Genomic DNA, 16727 nt, shown 5'->3' on the forward strand with positions numbered 1-16727 from the left:
GGAGCATATTATCTCTTTGGTTGAGATATTTAGATCATGTTGTTATGTTTCTGAGGCCATGGGTGGAACTTTGACATTGATCTTGATTTAGTTTTCTTGGTATTGAGTGCATTGATTATTTTTTGGATACTTCATGATATTGCTATATTGTATTTGGAGTTAGCATGAATTGATTGGTTACAGGTGCCCATGGATACTTAGAGATGGAAGTGATCTTGATTTCTCTTGGATTAGAGATGCATTTGTTGGAACACTTCTTTGGTTTCAACAAGAAGTCTAAGGGGAATTCACTTAATATGGACTTGAGAGGAGATTGTCCTTAGATGAGTCTTGGTTGGAGACTTGGCTATCTTGATGAATGCTTTCATTCTCCTCTCTTGGTCTACTCGGTGGTTTACTACTTGAGAGGTATAGCCCATTGTTTCTCTCTGGTATATTATGTTTATGTTTGTCTTTCATTGATATGGATCTTGAGCTATTGTACATGAATTAGTTCTGGAGGGTTTATTTGAGGGATGGTCTGGCATTGGTTATCTTTGTGTGCATTTTTTTATGCTGGTTGAGTTTGGAAAATGGTTTTATATTGGGCATATTCCTTGGATTAGAAATGGTTATTCCTTGAGTTAGGAATGGTTTATGAGTTTGATCTTCTCGTGAAAGTCTTACATCCTCATGATTATTTATATGGTATGGTTTAGTTGTTGTTGTGGCTTCTTGGTTGGGGTTTTATGGAGGAGGTCTTACTTGGCACCATTTACATCTAGAGGTGTGTGTAGAAGGACATGATACAGGTTATGATTTGCATGTTTTTGCTTTGGTCTTGGTTATCTTTCTAGATGTTTAGTATCACTTACATTTGATTTGAGATTGGTTAGAGCTTGTGATCACTAGTTTGTGTCTATGTATGTCATGCAAGAGAAGATATGGTTATTCCTTTATCTCATCCCTTTGTTGGTTGAGGAGAACTTAGGAGAGAATTGGAGAGTTATTACAAGAGTTATTCTTGTAGGTTGTTGGTTTATGTGTTGTGGATGTCCTTGATACTACATGAATTCACTTCTTTGAGGCATTGTGAGTGGATTGGTTATAGATTTGACATTATCTTTTGTAGTTGGAGCTTCTTGGTGTATATGTGGTATGCATTGCTCTCAAGGCTTGCAATAGTAGGTTATAGATTGGATATTTTGATGATGTGATATTTCACTTGGTATAACTTTAAAGGTATAAATAATTGGATGGGTTGGCACTTGATGTGGGTATTATTTCAACTATGGATTTTGATAACTACGAATACATGTGATTACTTTTGGACCAAGTATTTGAGCTTGACATTTTAGTTGGTACAAGATTTTATGATTGTTATGTGATAGATTGGGTGCCTTTCTCTTTGAATGGCTTCTATATATGTCCTATGGTAGTGGTATAATAGGAGGTGGGATCATTAATGTTTGAGATAGTGAATACTTTGATTTTGTTGCGAGTGCCATGATAGAGCAAATGATGTACTTTGATCCATGATGGTGAATGTGCTAGGAGGGATTGTTTCCTTGTTCATTTATGTGGCTACAAATTGACCCTATGCAATGTATACAAGAAGTGGGAGATTGTTGAGATTATGTGTGTTGCACACATTGAATAATATTTTTTATATTATTTTATTTTATTTTGTTATGTAATATTGCATGTAGGAGCACCTAGATGGATGTACAACATGGAAATATTCCCATGGAATATTAGTAATGAGTTGTTTTGTAACATTGTTATAATATTTGATGTAATCATTTAATATTGGGGAAAATAATTAAATATCCAATATTAAATGTGGGTCAATAGGGGTTTAGTAGTATATAGTTTTATCACATGGTTTATGTAATACCACTTGGAGGTTGTGTGGGACTTGCCACTATATAAGCAACAATAGAGGTAGTTGTTGTATGAGAAGGGCAAAAAGCAAAAAAGGAAAGTTGAGCAAGACGAGGCTTGACAAGTTAGCCAAGGTAGCATTTGTAAAGGTTGGAAACATGTCATGGGATGTGTTGATTCATGTGTGTTCACATGGATTGTTTAGTTGTGACTATGGCTTTGAAGGCTTCCATGGTTGTATTGCAATGTTATTTTTGCTAAATAATAAATGGTGATGGATGCTTTTGGAGGTTGGGTTTTTCCCTCAATGAGAGTTTCTTAGGGTATATCTTGTGCCATATTTTTGTGGGTTTTTTGTATATTCTCTTGCATGCATATTTTAATTTCTTATTTGTTTAAGATCTATTACGTGTTATGTAGAAATAATTATATATATTTTTGCAAGTTTCCTTAAATTGACCAATGTGTCATCAATGTTCATGAATTTTATGAAACCTTGATCAATTTTTTCTTGTGTTTCTAGATGACATATTGGTGTATTTAAAGATCATCAAGGAGTATGAGGTCCACTTACATTAGGTATTATAGTGGCTTTGTGACAATTAGTTATATGAAAACCTGAAAAAGTGCAGCTTCTTTTAGACTGAGGTGAAGTATTTAGGCCATATCATCTTGGGAGAGGGTATTTTTGTAGATCCTTCAAAGATCTAGACTATTATAGGTTGTCCAACACTGACTATTGTTCATGAGGTTCATAGTTTCATGGGTTTGGTGGGTTACTACCATTAGGTCATGAAGGATCTCTTTTGCTTGGCTCATCCTATCACTTGTCTTTAAAGGAAAGGGAATAGGTATACATGGTCCACTCAGTGTGAGTCAATTTTTGAAGCTCTTGAGGGGAATTTTATAACTACACTTATCTTGGTAGTGTCAGATCCTTCAAAAAGTTCACGGTGTGCATTGATGTGTCATTTGAAGGTGTAGGGGAAGTTCTTATGTTGGAGGAATGGGTAATTTCACATGAGTTTGGGATGCTCAAGGATAATGGGTTGAACTACTCCTCTCCTGATTTGGACTTGGAAATGGTTGTATACATGGTTGTGTATAGGAGACATTTTCTATTGGGTAATAGATTAGAGTTGTGCAGTAATTATTGTAGCTTGTATTATATCTTTTCTTAGTAGAACATGAATGTATGACAATGTTTGTATGGATTTTTTGTGTAAGCATCATTTTAAAGTTCATTATTGCAAGAGGAAGGAGAATGTTGTGGATTCCTTCCATAGGATAATGAATGATTTGTTTTTGTCATTTTGTGTAGATCTGTATCATTGTATCCTTGAGGCATTTCCTAGTGATATTTAGTATTAGTTAGTCCTAAAGGTCTTTTGATTATTGAGGTAATTGTTGATGACATTATTTTTGGTGGGAATGATGAAATGAGAAATATATTGTTTGATGAAATTAAAGGTGAATTTAAGATGTCTATAATAGGTGAAATGAAATATTTTATTAGTTTTCAAATAACTCAGAATGATGATGGTATATTTATATCACATAGTAAGCATCTTAAGGATTTGTTGGTAAATTTTGGAATAGAAAATTGTAAACCAATTGGAACTCCTATGGTGACTAGATGTACATTGAATTCTACTAATGAGTCACTTAATCATTTTTAAACAAGGTACAAATCTATGATTGGAGGATTCCAACATCTAATTCATACTAGACCTAATATGGTAAATGCAGTTGGAATTATTGCTAGATATCAAACAAAACCCAAGGAATCTCACTCAGTAGGTGTAAACAAAATTCTCATATACTTGAAAGGAATACTAGAATATGGTTTATGGTATGATAGATCTAATTATTTTACCTTATATTCTTAGATTGAGTAGGAAACATTGATAACAAGAAAAACATAAGTGGAAGAGCATTCTTCCTAGGTGTGAGACTAGTTTCATGACTAAGTAAGAAACAATATTGTTTATCTCAACCTAATACAGAAGTAGAGTATTTTTTTATTGCAAATAATTGCACCCCATTTATTTGGATGGAAAAAATATTGAAGGACATTGGAGTATCCTTTAATGAGCCCGTGATTATGCACCGTGGTAGTTCAAGCACTATAAACATGTCAAATAATCATATTTTCAAAAACTAACCACATACCTATAAAATATCATTTTTTGATAAAGGAGCATGCAGAGAATCAAGCAATACCAGAATATGTAAGCACAAAGGCACATATAGCAAACATTTACACTTAAGCCTTTGGATAAGGACACATTGACTATCTCAAATATATTCTTGGGGTGATGGCCCCACATCGTAAAGATTAATTAATGCAGGTATGCATCAGTCAAATTAGATCAAACAACATTCTTACTAGATCAAACAACATTCTTACTCGTGGGTGTGATGTTTGGTACTACTCCTAGGGAGGAGTGGTAAGAGTGAATAGTGCTAAGGATGAGATCTTTTTTATTAGTTTCTTGGTCATAATGTTTTTTGGCACTTGATTTATATTTTTGATTGTAGATTGACTTGATCCAAGAAACTATTGCGATCATAGGTATTGCATGTCTTTCTTTAGGAAATAAATCAATTTGAAGAGGTTATCATAGAGAGAGAGATCATTATTTCAGTTGCTTGACATTATTATGATACCCTTTTCTATCGATGCTAAAGGGGGATCTAGATACATTTGAAAAACCTTCATTTGGGAAGGTATGTCTATGGGAAGCTGGGAAACTTTATATGTTGAGGATATACATAAAGTTGTAGCTAGAAGACTTTTTGGATTGATGTTTTTTCATTATATGATGCAATTAAATTCTAAATGGGGAAATTCTTGAGAATAGAAGAGATTATTGGCACTTGGGGAGATTATTGAGATGGAAGACATGTTGTATTACTGACATGTTTTTCATTGATTGGTGCATGTGCACCTAGTCAAAGCTCCTTATATTGATTTCTAGTTTTGATTTTGGCATGTACTAACTCTAGCCAAGTCATGAGTGTGAGTTTGGACCTTTCAAGGTCACATTTGAGTTTGTCCCTAGGTGGAGTTGGCCAAGTTCAAATCCATTCTAGGAGGTTTGGTTTGCTTTCTTAATGTTGCTTGTGTTAGGGGTTATGGGTCTAGGACCATAAAATCATGAGGAAGGTATGGTTTTTAATCTATCTTTACCTCCATGATGTTTTTACATTCCCTTGCATGGATTAAAGATCATACATATCATTTGGAGGAAGAGATGAGAAAGATGTCTAAAAGACGTCAAATATTGACAAGTTGTCAAATACGGAAAAGTGGTAAAAAAACATGTGGATTGATGCTCTAAAAGATAAATCATGTCTAGACATCATAAATGGACCATTTTAGACCTACTTGGAAGGTTCCAAGTGATAGAGGTTCAAAAATTGTAAAAATGCAAAAGTTGTCAGCAACTAAAAAGTTGCTTGACAACATTTGAGCAAGAAATGAACATCTCATGCATCTAAGGTTGATAGTTCCTATAATTGTCTCAAAACTCTTAGTAAACATATAAAAACCATGAAATGACCCATTCTAAGGTTTGGACATTTTAAGAAGGAAGTCTGGTTATTGAAAATCACAAATTCTAACCCACTTTTCATAATTTTTCATGTTTTAGATTGCATAATCACAATAATGGATTGAAGCTTGAAGTTTTGAATTAGATTATTGAAGTTATTACTTGTACAATTATTTTTATTTTAGGTTTCTTGGTTGTATAAGTTCATTTTATTGGTTCTTGAAAACATTTTATAAATACTTTGTGTGTTGGTCTAGTTGGGATAGTTTTCACAAAAATGGCTCCCACATGAATTCCCATAGTGGATTCATCACGACCTTAAGGGAAATGGGAGTGGATCTAATATACATAGTTTATATAAATGATTGGGCCCTAAAAAGATGCATAGCTATTTTTACTATGATGCCCTAGGCAAGTCACAGTTACTTGGTTAGGCAATCACAACGTTTGTAGGAAGGTTTTGGAGGTTTGAATGTAATAAGTACTTCAAACCAAAAGATGAAAAATGGAGAGGGGTTAGTAATTTTTCCATGTGTGAGAGGAGAAGGTTTTAAAACAATTTTTACAAAGTCTTTGATTAGACCCTAGACGATGTTGAATGCCCTAATTTGAAACCCTTGATTATAGGCACAAAAGTATGTATGGATGGCTCGGGGACCTGAGACCCACAAAATATTTTAGGTTTTCCAAAAGGGTACATGAATCTAAAAAAAAAATTCCATCCTGTTCAAATAAATTTGGGTTTATAGTCCAAAAACCCAATTAGGAGGGCTAATTCAATTAGGTTACTTTTTGGCAGTTTTGGAGTAGATGCAAAGAACTTGAGGGAAACTTTTGGGATTTGTGTCCACAAGCCTAGGTGAAGTCTAGAACACCATGTATGAGCCCCTTACTCTATGTAGTTGAGGAAATGAACAAGATGGAACAAGAATTGAAGTTGACAAGTCAGCTTGTAGAGGCATTTGGCGAATGAAGAAGCAAAATTCCATGGTGTAACTAGATAGTGAGTAGTTGGAGGATAGGATATGGGTTCTCTAGAGGAGAAAGCCTAAGCAAGTCCTGGAGGTGATAAGGACTAAGCAACCAAGCTGCCTAGTCTTGCATCAAATTGGTATTTGAGCCTAAAGATTTTGGTTTGTTGTTAGACGTTTCAGATTGAAGAGTCAGTTGGAGAAACAATCATGGTGACCAATAAAGAGTTGGCCAAAGAAATGGGTGAGAAAAAGGAAAGAAATAGAATCCTTGAAGAAGCCCTAGACAAAATGAAAAAAAAATTAGAAGAAGTTACTAAGGTAGCTAAGAAGAAAGACCAAGAAGGTGAAAGCAATGGTAAGAGTAAAGAGAAGATTGAAGAAGAAGATATCATCCCTGAACTAGACCCTCCAATAGATGAAGAGCCATTTGTAAAGGTCATCAAGGCATTAGGTGGAAAATCCCTAAAAGGGATTCCTTTGTTTATTGGGAAGATGGACATTGAACTTGCAATGGAGTGGATTGAAGGGATGGAGAACCACTTTGAGTGTGAAGCTGTGAATGAGGCATATAGGGTTAAGGTAGCCAAATCCAGGCTAAGGGGATGAACCCTAACATGGTCAAAGTATCTCCAATAAGAGAGGGAGAAAGTGGGAAAGAAGCCCATTGCAAATTGGAAAGCCATGGTGGGAAAGGTAAAAGAACAATACCTACTAGAAGACTATGAAATTCAATTACATAAGAAGAGGCAAAGTTTAAAACAATAGGACATGGATGTGGCAACTTACACTGAAGAGTTTTAGAAGTTGTGTTTAAGGTCAAGAGTACAAGAAGATGAACCTATCAAAGTGGCTTTGTACCTATGAGGCTTCAAATGGAACATACAAGAAGAGATCAACCTATGGACTCCTACAACATTAGTCCATAAATGCTTCCAATTTGCTCTGAAAGTGGAAAATAAAAACAAGAAGGAAAATAAAAAATTTAGAGGCAGAGGTAGGGGTAGAGATGGAAAAGGTCAAAGAGGCCATGGTAGAAGAGGATTGTATTCTAGGCCACAAGGAGACAACAAGTTTATAGAACAACAAGAAGGAAGTTCATGAAGAGGAAGTTCCAATAGAGGTAAAAGCTCTAACACTAGTTGGAGAGGAAGGAGCAACAACTAGAGGAGAGGATCCTACTTTTCCACCATGAATTTTTATCATTGCAATTAGTTAGGACACCTGCATATAGGTGCCCTGAAAAAGGATCAACTTCCCAAGGAAGCACAAAAAGAGTCAACTATGTGCAAGAAGAATCTAGCAACAACAAAAAATCCTCTGAGGTGCCCCTAGAATCAAAAGAAGGGGAAAACCTAATGATATCAAGAGGACTTTGATTAAGGAACCCATAAAGGAAGAACCAAGTTAAAGAAGAGCACTCTTTAGGATCATATTCAAAATCATGGGGAAGGTGTGTAGAGTCATTATTGACTCATGATTAACAGATAACATAATCAGTGAAGAGGTAGTTATCAAGCTGAAGCTAAAAATAATCTCACATGCCAACCCATATAAGGTCACATGGCTCAATAAAGGACAACATATTCTTGTGGGAGAGCAGGCATGGGAAAATTTCACCATAGGGAGATACAATGATAGAATGCTATGTGATATTCTTCCCATGGATGCATGCCACCTTCTACTTGGAAGAACATGGAAATTTGATAACCAAGCCATACATGATGGAACCAAAAATGCCTACTTATTCAAGAAGGATGGGGTGACTTTCAAGATTCAATCCTTGATAGAAGAAGGAGAGATGAAGACCTCAAGTCCAAGTGTTGGTGAGAAAGATTTTTTGAAGACCCTAGAGGAAGGAGATGGAGTTAGATTTGCATTGATTTTGAAACCTAAAGATGAAGCTATTGCCAAAAAAATTAGAGATACCAAATGAAGTATAAGAGTTGCTCAAACAATATCATGAAATTGTTAGTGACAGACAACCTACCAACCTACCTCCTAAGAGACTTGTTAGCCACCAAATAGAATTTATTCCAGTAGCCACCCTTCCCAACAAAGCTTCCTATAAGATGACCCCTCAATAGAAGGATGAAATTTCCAAGCAAATTCAAGAACTCCTAGACCAAGGCCTAATTAGGAAGAACATCAGCCCATGTGTAGCCCCTATTGTTTTAGCACCCAAGAAAGGAGGAACTTGGAGACTTTGTAATGATTCTAGAGCCATTAATAGAATCACTGTTAGGTATAGGTTCCCAATACCTAGAATTGAAGACCTAATGAACTGTTTAGGGGGGGAACAAAATATTTCACCAAGATAGACTTGAAAAGTGGCTACCACCAAATAAGAATAAATGAAGGATATGAGTGGAAAATAGCCTCCAAGACTATAGAAGGTTTGTATGAATGACTTGTAATGCCACTGGGTTTTTCCAATGCCCCATCTACTTTTATGAGGCTGATGAATGAGGCATTGGCAGATTACATTGGTGAGTTTATTGTTCTTTATCTAGATGACATATTAATTTTTATCAAAACTAAAGAGGAGTATATGAAGAATTAACAACTTTTTTTAAAGAAATTACATGAAGAGAAGCTAATGATAAACTTGGAGAAATGTGATTTCATGAAATAGGAGCTATTTTATCTTGCCTTTGTTTTGTTTCAAGGTAACCTCAAAATGGATCAAGACAAGGTGGATACCATTCTAAGTTAGCCTACTCTCAAGACTACATCATATGTAAGAAGCTTCCATGGTTTGGCCTAGTATTATAGAAAGTTTATCAGACATTTTAGTGGCATGTGTACTCCTATGTTGGATACAATCAAGGGTGGAATGAAGACAAAGTTCCACTAGACCTCACAAGCTAATCATGGTTTTTAGATACTAAAAAAGAAGATAACAAAACTGCCTACACTAGTGCTTCCTAGTTTTGAAAAACTTTTCCAAGTAGAGTGTGATGCTAGTAATGTGGTTGTTCTAAGCCAAGAAGGAAGGCCTATGGCCTTTCATAGTGAGAAGTGTAATGATGCAAAGAGGAAGTACTCTTCATATGACTTAGAGTTGTATGCTCTAGTCCAAGCTCTAAGGAAGTGGAGGCACTATTTTCTTTCAAAGGAATTTGTTGTATACTCAAACAACCAAGCTCTTAGCTTCCTTAACTCCTAATACAAACTTAACAGCAAGCATATGAAATGGGCAGAATACCTACAAGTCTACACATTCACCACTAAACATAAGAAGGGGGTGTAGAATAAAGTAGCTGATACATTGAGTAGAAGACTCCTCACAATCCAAGAGGTTCAACTCCAAATCATAGGCATTGAAAGCTTCAAAGACCTAAATTTTGATGATGAAGGCTTTGCCCACATCTACAAGGTATGCAAGGAGTTCAAAAATAACTTTCATGGTGAGTTTTCTAATTATACATTGTAGAATGATTTATTGTTTAAGGGGAGTTAGCTTTGTGTACCTAGAGGGTCAATGAGAGGAAATTTGATCCAAGAAAAGCATAATGGGGCACTTAGTGGTCATTTTGGAGCCACTAAGACTCAAGAGTTAGTCCCTAGGTTCTATTTTTGGCCTAGGATGACTAGAGATATCATGCAGTACGTGGAAATTGTATAGTGTGTCAAAAGGCAAAGGGCACATCCACCAATGCTAGTCTTTATCAACCACTTCCAGTCCCTAATAGACCATGGGAGTGCATACGTATAGATTTTGTAGTTGGCTTACCAAAGATAATGTTGAAAATAGATTGATACAAGTATGATAAATGTGTTTCAATCAGTGTTTTGTCATTGATGTCAAACCTGCTTTTTTGTTGGTTAGACAACTACTTATATGATTTAAGTACTATCACTTATTTGATTGATGAGGAGGATTTAATCAAAAGATGTAATAATAGCTCCTAGAGGAAAGGTTGAGTTATGATATAGAAAGGAGTACAAGAATCAGCTAAGACAGTGATATCATAGTGCATTGATAATCTACTTAAGGTTAGAAAGGTTAGTTACATTAAGCAAGTTAAGAAGAAAAAGCTAAACAAAGTTTGTCTACCAAGCTTGACCGATGGATAGTAGGTATCGAGAAAAGTTAGTGCAAGCCAAGCAGAAAAATCATTGGAGCCGAGTAAAGGTTCATTTTAATGTATGTCAAGCAAAATAATGGATGTCAAGTAAAGTTTAGTTGATGTCGAACACTAATAAACTTTAGTTCATGCCAAGTGATTTTTTAGAGCATGTCGAGCAATGCAGTATGTGTCGAGCATCAAAAAAAAGTTAATGTCAAGTGCCTGTATTATTAGAAAGATCATAAATTCAATGGATCTGAGTGACAAATTTATTTTCTTGGATTGTATGAACAAGGTGGAAGATAAGATTGATGGGTTGGTGGCACAAAATTCATGGTAAACTGTTTGAGGTGAATTCAAAGAGGATTAAAGGAGAAGTTTCTAGAAGTGATATGGAATGAGGGGTAGGTTCATTAAATCCTACCTAATCTATCCTAACCTTAAATTGGATGATGGAGAATGAATAGAAAAATATCTTAATTATCTATTTATAGGGATGGCTAGTCAAAAGCAAGGGTTGTCATGTGCGAGAACTTAAGGAAGACAAGGAGTCAAGGATATTGCTTCATCAAGTGACCTAAGTGAAGAGTCTACATTGGCATGTTAAACAAGAAGGCTTAAGGGTATGAATGCTTGAAGGGTGAACAAGCTATCAGAGTTGAAATATGTGAAAGCCAAGCATAATGGAGGACTGAAATAGAGATCTATAATATACAAATGGAGTTGTAAGTTGTTATCAGATCAAAGCCTTACTATTACTCTCTAATAATTGTATTGGTCTAGGGTAAATCCTTTGGATTAAGATTTGACCTAATAGTCATTTGTAAATCCTTTAACTAGGTGACATTCCAAGCGAATGGTCTAAAGTCCTCTAACAAGGCTCATTCCTAATAGGATGATTGAAATCCTTTAACAGGGTCACATTTAGTAGTATGTATTGTAATCTTTAATAAGGTTGGCCTTTCATAGGGAATCACTTCATCAGAGTGAAAAAGAGTAGCATGTTACTGGTGGTTTTTCCCAGATTGGGTTTCCACATAAATCATTGTGTCAAATGTGTTGTTGAACCTATTATGTTTCATGGTTACATTTTTCCAAATTGATTTGATAGCCCTTACGGATGCATGCATGATGATAAATGTTTTGTGGGTTCACTAAGTTGTGAAAAGTTTTATTTATACATCTAGGCCTTGGATAACTGATTCACCCCCCACCCTCTTAGTTATTCTAAAGAATTCCAACAAACAAGGTAAGGTTATGATAGTATTTATGAAATTGTGGATAAATTTAGTAAGATAACCCATTTTGTCCCTTGCAAGAACATACATGATGCTTGTTAGATTTCTCACTTGTTTTTTAGAGAGGTGGTTAGGATCCATGGTCTATCTATGAGCATTGTTTTAGACATGGACACCAAATTCATGAACCACTTTTGGAAGACACTATGGGAAAAGCTTGGAACCAACTTATCTTTTGGATTTTCCTATGACCCATAGATAGATGGCCAAACATAGGTGATTAATAGGAGTCTTGGAAACTTGTTGAGGTGTCTCACAAAGGAGTATTTCATACATGGGATCAACTCATTTTGCAAGATGAATACGTATACAATGACACAGTGAATAGATCAACTAGTAAGAGTCCTTTTGAAGTTATTTATGGTTTACATCCTTAAGGGATATTTGAGTTGAGAGAGTTTAAGGATGGAGCACATGGTAGTGGCTATGATGAGGACTTTTCCACTCTATGAGGGAGGTCCATGAAAGTGGAAGGAGGACTCTCACTGACAATGTTGAAAAACTGAAGCAAAAAGTGGATGCATAAAAAAGGGATGTTTAGTTTCAAATAAGGGATGGTGTACTTGAACAGAGCAAGGTTGAAAAAAGGGGTACCACACAAACTACAGATGAGAAGATTGGGTCCTTGCAAAATACTTGCAAAATATGGTCACAATGCTTATAAGGTTGAACCTTCAAGAAGTTACACAAGATGTGGTAGATCTTAATCTAACTCCTGCTCCACCTTTGATGACAGATCAAATCCTAGATTAAAGGCTACAAGAAGAATAGGAAGAAGGACTACATGAAACATTTGATCAAATGGCTTGGAAAGGATGATATTGATGCTACTTGGATAAAAGAAGTGGACTTAAAGAGGTTGGGCATTGACTTCAACCTGCTCAATCCAAGGATAGATTAACTTCTTTTTGTTTGGGGGAGTATGATGTAGGAACACCTAGTCAAAGCTCCTTGTTTTGATTTATAGTTCTAATTTTGGTATGTACTAACTCTAGCCAAGTCAGGAGTATGAGTTTGGACCTTTCAAGGTCATGTTTGAGTTTTTCCCTAGGTGAAGTTGGCTAGGTTCAATCCATTCTAAGAGGTTTTGGTTTGCTTGCTTAATGTTTCTTATGTTAGGGATTATGGGTCTAGGATCATACAAGAATTAGGAAGGTATGGTTTTTAACCTATCTTGTCCTCCATGATATTTTTACATTCCCTTGCGTGGATTAGAGATCATACACATTATTTAGAACAAGAGATGAGAAAGATATCTAAAAGATGTCAAATATTGACAAGTTGTCAAATAGGGAAACATGGTAAAAAAACATGTGGATTGATGCTCTAAAGGATAAATCATGCCTAGACATCATAAATGGACCATGTTAGACCTACTTGGAAGGTTCCAAGTGATAAAGGTTCAAAAATTGCAAAAATGTAAAAGTTGTTTTGAAAAGTTGCTTAACAACATTTGAGCAAGAAATGAACATGTCGTGGATTTGAGGTTGACAGTTTCTATAATTATCTGTAACCTCTTACTAAACATATAAAAACCACTAAATGACCCATTCCAAGGGTTGGACATTGTAAGAAGGAAGTCGGGTTATTGAAAATTATGAATTTTGTCCCAGTTTTCACAATTTTTCATGTTTTTGATTGCATAATCACAATAATGGATTGAAGCTTAAACTTTTTGAATTAGTTTATTGAATTTATTTCTTGTATGGTTCTTTTTGTTTCAATTTTCTAGGTTGTAGAATTTCATTTGATTTGTTCTTAAAAATCTTTTGTAAATACTCAGAGTGTTGGTCTAGTTGGGATAGTTTTCACAAAAAATAGCTCCCCCATGAGTTCCCACAGTGGATTCATCATGACCTTAAGGGAAATGGGAGTGGAACTAGTTTAATTAGTATAAATGAATTCTTGGGCTTTGAAAAGATGCATATCTATGTTTAGTGTGATGCCCTAAGCAAGTCATAGTTACTTGGTTAAGCAATCACAACATTTGTAGGAAGGTTTTGGAGGTTTGAATGTAATAGGTACTTCAAACCACGAGATGCAAAATGGAGAGGGGTTAATAATGTTTCCATGTGCAATAGTAGAAGGTTTCAAATCAAGTTTTACCAAGTCCTTGATTAGATCCCTGGCGATGTTGACTGTCCTAATTTGAAACCTTTGATTATAGTCACAAAAGTTTCTTTTAGGTGAACGGATAGCTTGGGGACCTAAGAACCACAAAATATTTTAGGTTTTTTAAAAGGGTACTTGAATATGAGATTTTTTTTCCACATTGTTCAAAAAAATTTGGGGTTATAGTCCAAAAACCCAAGTAGGAGGGCTAATTCAATTAGGCCTATTTTTGGCAGTTTTGGAGTAGATCCAAAGAACTTGTGAGAAACTTGTGGGATTTGTGTCCAGAAGCCTACATGAAGTCCAACACACCATGTATGAGCCCCTCACTCCATGTAGTTGATGAAATGAACAAGATGGAACAAGAATTGAAGTTGGAAAGTCAACTTGTAGAGGCATTTGGTGAATGGAGAAGCAAAATTCCATCGTTTAACTTGGTAGTGAGTAGTTGGAGGATAGGATAATGGTCCTCTAGAGGTTAGGCTATCAAAGTGAATCCTAATAGGATAAGAGAAATCCTAAGAAATTCTAAGAGGAGATAATAACTAAGCAAGCAAGCTACCTAGTCTTACACCATTGATGTCGACATATATTCAATGGTTGGAAACATACTCAATTTTTGTATGTTGCAAGTTATTGATTAGTGTAGTACAAATAGTGATTTTATTCCTGAGTATGCAAGCATGATTATGTTTCATGATGAGTGTAGACATTATGTCTATGGTTACTATATCTTATGCATTATTTTGGATGAGTTATATTTATTTTAGTGAATACCAATAGAAGACCAATGGACAATGAATTATGCTAGAGGTAGTTGCAACAAGTTTTATGTAACTTTATGGCAAGATGGACTTAATTTTTGTGAGTATGTAATATGATAGAAGACTCTTTTGTGTGCATATGTTCACATTTGTTGACCATTTAGTTAATGTTTGAATAGTCACTGATGTGTAAGGTGTGATATGTTTTATTGGCAGCATGTTGAAATTTATTGGCAAGAGATAATTATGGATTTTAGCATGTGAGGTAATATTTTTAATAGTTGTAATTGTTTAAGAAGATGTGTATGTCTTATTGTGGTCTTATTTATTTACTTGTGCACTGGGGAATTCCTAAAAGGCCTACCTAATTGATTGCTTACAATTGGTACAAAAGGAAAATTACTTCTTTCATTTATAATGCATGAGAATGGTTATGATTGTGAGCCTTAATGTTGGAATATTAGAGAAAATTTGAAATATTATCACATGCTTTGAGAAAAATTATGAGTGGAATCTATCATTCCCAATGGACTTTAAAGTAACTGTAAAGGCAAGTGTGTTGTTGTTTAGTCCATTCAAGCTTATTGGATTTTTTTAATCCAAAAGAGAAGATGGTTTAACCTTTTCATCCTTTTGGCAATATGGTTAAGTAGTGAGCCTTTTGTTCTCACAACTCTTGGCAATTTTGTTAAAAACAAGGGTTCAAGGTCCTTTAACAAGGATCAATCCTATAAGAAGGACAACTGTACTAAATACATTGTAATTGACTCATAATAAGGTTGAATCCTTTACCAAGAAATTTATATAGTAGTATAATATCTAGTGGGTACCATCCCCATCAAGGTTTTCTACTTTGATCAAGGGTTTTCCTTGAGAATAAAACTCATTGTGTTATGGTGTTGGCTTTCCTATTATTGTGTATTGTTATCTTGTTAGTAATCTGTTTTATAATTTATTGCATTTATCCACAATTGATTCACCCTCTAGTTGTGAGTCATGGACTTTTCTTATCAAAACTTGCTTGATTAAGAATTTCTTTACTTGGCCATCATGGAGATAAACTTTCATCAATTAGAGAAGATTTTATTTGCTTGAATGAATCTTTGAAGAAATGAAGACATGGGTATCATGAATTGGGTGCTTGCCTTGAAATCTTGAATGAAAATCCTCAATTGTACAACTTGAACAACTTCTTTTGATTGGTTGAATGCCTTAGCTTGATTTATTGAATTAGATAAAAAAGGGGAGGATATATCTTTTTATATGCTATTCTGGGATCAAAATTAAATCTATGTCAACTACAAAACTAGACCCACAAAAACAACCCCGCCATTGGGCCCCAAGCCAAGTTTGGGCTCAAAAACCTGATGAAAATTTGATATGTCAACTTTTCATGGGTAAAATCAACTCAAAATATATCAAAATGTTGAGGAATGTGATAAGACATGGGGGGAGAAAATGCAAGTTGTCGCAATCAAACATAACTAACATTTGGACCTCAAATTTACCACAATGGGAGCTAATAGGTCCTAGAGGCTCCAAATATTGGTTCTAACTATTTAGGATGATAGAAACACATGTATTCTATTAAATTGGTTTACTCTTAAAAATAATCAAGCCAATTTAATATATTTATTACTATTCAAAGCTAAAGTTTCTCCTTTGATAAGATCATTTACGATGATCAATGAATCACCTTCCAAATGCAACCTTGTAACTAATAGTGTCATTGCCATGTAAACATATTGCAATGTTGTTCACATCCTAACATCATTATTTGTCCCCTCTAAAAGGTTTTTGCATTATTTGTTCCCTCAAAAAGGTTTTGGACATCCATCACCACTATACTCCTAAGTTATTCCTTGTATAAAATTGACATTATATGGTCAGGTAGATTACCTTTCAAGGCCCTGTCAAAAATTTTCTTATTCATCCCTCATCTAGACTATCCCACTCATGTGCTCTATTTTCCCAAGTGATTAGATTAGCCTAGTAAGTCCCATTTAGAAGCTTTTTTGGACAATTTGTTATTAATACTATCAATATAAATTTAAGAGGAATTTGATTAAGAATTAAATGTCCATGACAT

The sequence above is a fragment of the Cupressus sempervirens genome, chromosome 8 (genome assembly GCF_028749045.1).
Source record: "Cupressus sempervirens isolate cs-2001-9-10 chromosome 8, ASM2874904v1, whole genome shotgun sequence".
NCBI classification, from domain to species: Eukaryota; Viridiplantae; Streptophyta; class Pinopsida; order Cupressales; family Cupressaceae; genus Cupressus; species Cupressus sempervirens.